Consider the following 6612-nt stretch of genomic DNA (forward strand, 5'->3'; position numbering starts at 1 on the left):
ATAGGGCAGGCAGAGTATGGCACACACAGGCAGCATAGGGCAGGTAGAGTATGGCACAAACAGGCAGCATAGGGCAGGCAGAGTATGGCACACACAGGCAGCATAAGGCAGGTGGAGTATGGCACACACAGGCAGCATAGGGCAGGCAGAGTATGGCACACACAGACAGGGTAGGGCAGGCACAGTATGGCACACACAGGCAGCATAGGGCAGGCAGAGTATGGCACACACAGACAGGGTAGGGCAGGCACAGTATGGCACACACAGGCAGCATAGGGCAGGCAGAGTATGGCACACACAGACAGGGTAGGGCAGGCACAGTATGGCACACACAGGCAGCATAGGGCGGGCAGAGTATGGTACACACTGCCTTCCCTATGCTGCCTGTAGCAGGTGAACCTGGCAGAGGTTTGTTCTGGGAGTTTGTTAGTAGTTGGAAATAGTCATTAAATGGTCCCCAAGGTGTGTAATTATATGCTGGGGGGTTGCTGTGCTATCCACAGGGTAGGAGGAGGCATATGGATTTAAGGGTGTGTCATGACATAATATAATTCTTTCACATATGATGGTTGATATCCCGGCAGTTAGCACCAACCATTTGGGTTTTTGCTGCGCTACCACCATTAATGTGGGCATGGTCTTGTGGTAACATGGGTGTGGTTTGAAGTGGGTGTGGTTTAAAAAGGGGAGTGATCAAAACTGGCTTCCATTAGCGGCCCTCCACTATATATGCTAGAGAAATTCCGGCCCTCGGCACCAGAGAAGTTGGACAGCACTGGTCTTTGGTATCTTACAGCAGCCCCTCTGGCATTTGCCAGAATCTACAGATTGCCAGTCGAAGCCTTGATACACCTGAAGATCAATAGCACCATATTTGTATTGGGCAATACATCCATATGAGGGTTATAAGCCAATTGTTACAGTGCCAGTAGTCTCTTCCTTCCAACCCCATAGATTCCATGACTAAAGGGTACAGTCCACAGTTCAACTGTTATCCATACATATCCCATACCAGCATAAAACTTTAAATATTTACATACGATCAGTGGTGTAACTAAAACTGTCCATACTGCCCAAACTACACATACACGATTTTTCTCTCCCTAATGACCAATTTAGGTACGATCCAAACAATCGGACATCTAGTGATTTTTCATCTGACATTGGTCAGAAAATCAGTTGGGCTTGAAAAATCGTCATTAACACTAGAATTTGAGTTTGCAGGACCAAGCAGGTAGTTTTCTTCAACTAGATGATAGCACTTGAAATGGTCGTTTTTGTTGATGGACAATTTGTACTTTTAAATGATCATTACAGGATAAGCTTGGTCCTATGATAACTAAAAGATCTTTTAAAAATCTTAACATGAACGCCAGCTTAAACCGTGATGGGTCCCCCTTCCAAAATATCCGCGTCAGGCCTGGCGCACACAGCTATAGGAACCCGCCCCCCTTCCCGTAGCTGGCTGCTTGCCTGCCCTGCTCCCCAGAAGCTCACAACTGCTTGCTTTTTTTAAGGGAGGAGGGTGGGGAACACGAGTGGAGAGGGCAGCCGGGTACTACAGTTCCTACTACAGCTGCATGCAACAAAATGAAGAACTGAGCAGCCCCCTTATCCATTCCTAGCAGGAGACCCACTTGTTATTTAATAAACATATTTAGCATCATATTCAGCACCACCACTAAAGGGGCAGTTTAATTATCAGCTGTTACAATGTATGTCTAATGTTACCCACAGCCCCAGGCTTTACACCTGTGATCCTAACACTGTGTTTTAACCACAACTGCTAGCATCGCAATGGCAGTCATAGTTCAGCAACAGCCTGATAGCCACAGGCTGCTGATCACCGCTTTTTTTTGTGCCACTTTATCCTTTTATTCCCAGTCCAATTTTTTTGCATTTCTCTTGGATTTATTTTCAGTAAATGACAAGAAATGCTAATTATAATACTAAGCCCAAAATAAATGTTAAATAAAGCTATGTTAACTTATGGGAAATGCATATCTTGGTTGTAAACAAGTCATAAGAGTGAAATGTTGTGCAAAGAATCCCTCCTGTCCTCATGTGAGTTCAGTGAATGGCAGACTCAGCACAGCCCAGGGCAGTAATAGCTGGTACATACAGGAAGCTGTGATGGTGCTAGGACCATGGTTAGAGAATAGGGCCAAAGTGCAATTCACAAGGGTTGGGTTTCTGAGCTTTACAACAAGATTTCTAGCTGTTGTTGAACTATAATTGCCACATACAGATGTTGCCTGTTGGTACAATACTGAGTTTTAGTATAACAACAGCTGGAAAACTAGTCATCACTAAAAAACTACTAAAGATATACCTCTATTCCATGACAACCAACCTACCATTACCGACCATTACCAAGTCAAGTCAGTATATAGTATTTGCTGGTACAAATGTATTTAGGTTTGAGTGTGAATAGAAACACAGAGTAATATGGCAATACTTTGGCAGTAATGTTGGCAATAACACCCGGGGCAGCCTCGGGGTGCCCAGAGTGGAAATCCGGCCCTGCCTGAAATCGGCAGGTTTAATTTTTTGTTGGATCGGGGATCGCATCGGCTCCTTGATGCGGTCCCCGAACTGACGGGTGGCTATAACAGCCAAACGACCGAATTAGCCCGATATCGCCCACCCGTAGGGGATATTGGGAGACTTTGGCTACTTTGCCAAGCATGTATGGCCACCTTTATTGTTACTTTTAATTATTTTTTTCTTCTACACAGACTGACTCCTATTCACATTCCAGTTTCTCATTTAAACCACAGTTTGGTTGCTAGGATAATTTGGACCCTAGCAATCATATAGCTGCTCAAATTCCAAACCAGAGAGTTGTTGAATATAAAGCTAAATAATTCAAAAACACAAATAATAACAAATGGAGACCATTTGAAAATTGTTTCAGAATAGCACTCTCCAAAACACACTAAAAGTTAATTTTAAAGGCGAACAACCCCTTTGAGCTAGATTTCTGTTTTCTAGGTCTGTCCAACACCAACAATTAAGCCAATTAAGTATATTGGATACCTGCAGTACATCTACATAACATAGCCAGATAACCCCAAGGAGGTTGTTCTAGTGTACTTTATGAAATACAGCAATGAAGTAAACCTTGGGCACATTAGTTTTGCAATGTCTAAGGTTTTAATCAATATTGGTCCCTGGTGATTCAATGCTCAGTTCAGGGCTGTCCATTTGGACATAATGGGAATGGGACATTAGTGGGCTGAAACTGATAGCCTTCAATATAATCTCACCTGTAGAAATGTGTATGTAGTGTACCCACTAGTTTGTAAAAAAGTTAAAGATCATTGCTCATCATGTCTGTTAGGCTGATATGCCACAGAGCGATTTAGTTGCCCACGATAGATCTGTGCTACCGCGGATGACTGCTCCAAAGTGCCTTTCCACTGGCAACAAAGGAAATTGGCGGAGGAAAGGTCTATGCATCGCTTCGGTTCTTCTGAAATTGCACAAAGTTTCCACCTGCGGGCAACTTCGGAAAACCAAAGCGATATGTAGGCCTTTCCACCAGCAATTGCATTTGTTGCTGATTACATTTTGGAGCGATTTGTCACCCATGGCAGCAGAGATTCATGGGACATAAGCCTTGGAATGATATTTGCAGTATCACAGGGGTTTGTCAACTAACCTGGCACTGACTGTTTGGAGATACTGACTAATGGATGTATCTTTTTCTAAGCAGTTTACTTCATGCATTATGGGGAATTATTATCAAAAAAGGCAAGTCTGAAAAAAGAATTTCTCTGAAGCTTTGCAAAGATTTAATAAAAAATCCATGAGTTATTCCTATACCAGAATGGCACACCTCCTAGCATAACAACAGCACAGTGTAGCTTCCACACTGTCCTAAATAAAGAAAAGAAATACTAAAGAGCTCAAATGAGTGACGAAGGTCGCCCAGCGTGTCATCTGGCATTGTGCAATTAGCAGTAGTTACAGTGACGCAGGAGGGCAGTCGTACTCAGTATTGATGTAAATCACTGCTGCCATGTGCACTGGAGTGAGCCAATCCCTACACGGCCCCACGTGACAAACAAAAACTGCCAGTGCATAATCAGTGCATAACAGTTAGAGCACTCCTGGTGCCCCAGCATGTGCCTCATTATACATATTGGAACAATATATTAGGGACAAACTGTACAATATAACTGATAATTGATTATTGATTATGCAGCTGTAATAATAATAAGTTATCAGTGTGGCTTTTACAAAGCACAAGCACTAATGGATTAACACATAAACCCACACAGTATGCCAGTAAAAGTACAAGCAACAACTGCCTGAGGAACACCAATATCCTGCATTATCAGATGCACATACCACTGTGCCACTGGCTTGGAAACAACATAAATATAGTGTTTTCTTTGGCAATATATATATATATATAATTATCATTATTATAAAAAGCATGGCAATGGAAGTGAATACATGGCTGCTTCCTATTAAAGCCTCAGAGGACAAGCTTTTATTTTAAAATTGCTCATTTATAAGTTTTATATGATTCCGCCCTGGAAAGGAATGACAGATTTGCAAATTAAGTAGGCATGAAATGGCCGCCTATTGCCTCCACATGCAGAAAGAGGTTCTAGGTCAATTAGATTGCTAGTTTGGGGCAATTAACTCTAATTCGGTCTGAAGGGACAATGATTACTTAGAACATTGAGTGACCCAAATCTTAGTCACAGAATTTCCTGACAGCATGGGGCACAGACCCTCACAATAGTTACTGTTAATGAACCTCCTTACTCTTTAAGCCATAAGATCACTACAGTAACCCATGGTTTGTCTGTACTACCTGGGACTCACAGACTATGGGGATGTACAGTAAAGCTGCCCATACACGCACCGATTCTTTCGCAGGAAGCTGCTGATATCGGTCGACTCGCTGATCGGACCGGTTAAAAGATTTTGATCGGGCGCCATAGAAGGCGCCTGACCAAAATCTGCGTCAGGGCTGAATCGACAGAAGGAGGTAGAAATCCTATTGTTTCTACCTCCTTATCTGCTGTTTCAGCCCTGACGGTTAGTGGCAATTGTACGATCTTTCGGGCGACCGATGGTCACACGAAACATCGTCAGATCGCCACGTGTGTGGCCACCTTAAGGTGTTTTACGTTGAATTAAAAATAGATATAGTTAATATATGTTGATTGCTTGCTATGGGCAACTGCACTAGTGCTATTTAGCACCTATTTCTGTGAAATATGATCAGGGTGGAGACAGGAGAGGTCTCCTGCAGGAGGAAACTTCACTTGACTTCAGAAAACCGAAGCTATGTGAAGGCCACCATCGACTCCTATTGCTGCCGGTGTAAAGGCATTTCGGAGCAGTTATTTGTCCCCAATAGCAGAGATCTATCGTGGGCAACTAACTCACTCTGCTACTAAAAAAACACTATCTCTCGGTCCCTTGCTATTCTTTGCAGATTCTGTGTCTAGAAACAATGTAGCCTAGAATGCCTTATAGCACTGCTGGCTTTAACAACAGTTAAACAGGGTGATGGCACATGGGACGTTTTGCTGCCAGCGCTAACTCCTCCAAAACATCTGAATTTTGCAGAATTGCCTTCTACTGCATTTTCTTTTAAATACATGGTCCAAATGTTTTACCAACAGAGATTCAAACTGACTTTATTTCAAAGGTATTTTCTGATGTTGTGTTGCCCACCAGTGGCGTAACTATAGCAAGCCGACCCTGTAGTCTCGGGGACAGGGAGACCTCAACCCCACTTCCCACCTCCCCCACCCCCACTTCTCCTATCTGAGAGCTAGCGGGCTGGGAGTTGGGAAGTGAGGGATGGGGGCGGGTGCAGAACAGAAGGAGCGGGTTGGCTGTGCTTGTGTTGTGTACTGGGCCCCCCCAAAGATTATTTTGTAGGGGGGGCCTCGCGTGGTTTAGGAACACCACTGTTTCCCACACTGCAGCAAATGTTCTGTGTGCCATCACCCTTATATTAATAAATAACCTTACCACCTCTGAAACTTTGTAATTAATGTATATTGAAACACTGCTTATTATTACAATCTCTATAAGATTTTAATTTCATTTTGGGGTTGAAATCCCCTTTAAGCATTATGGTTAAGATTGTGCACATCTCACTGACAGATGCAAATGCTTCACATACAGAACCAAATTCTGGTTTTAAGATATTAAAGCAGGAGAGATTCTGTTTTCCTTTGCACACTTCATTTCCTGTTCCTCCTAGCCAGTAGAATCCAGACCCTATGGCAGTCAGGGCAACACTCACACTGAATGCTCAATCCTATGAATGTTTGGCGGCTGCCCCTTATTAATCTGTCCTCACAGCATCCTGTTTTGTAGCCCTTGAGTTCCTATATGTACAAGATGCACAGGATGCATTGATAACCTCACACTTCCTAACAGTTGTAACAGTTGCAGCGCTACTCCCAGAATCCCAGGCTGAACATTAGCCATAAGTGAATATGTATCAAACTGTGCATTGTGGGGCTTCACCCCAGACTGTACAATAATATGCACCTGCTGCTTCTAAAATGTGTTAGTTTGAGTCAAAAATGAACAAATGTGATTATACTTAAAACACCCAATAGAAAATCA

Source organism: Xenopus tropicalis, chromosome 5 (assembly GCF_000004195.4).
Source record: "Xenopus tropicalis strain Nigerian chromosome 5, UCB_Xtro_10.0, whole genome shotgun sequence".
In the NCBI taxonomy this organism is placed as follows: domain Eukaryota; kingdom Metazoa; phylum Chordata; class Amphibia; order Anura; family Pipidae; genus Xenopus; species Xenopus tropicalis.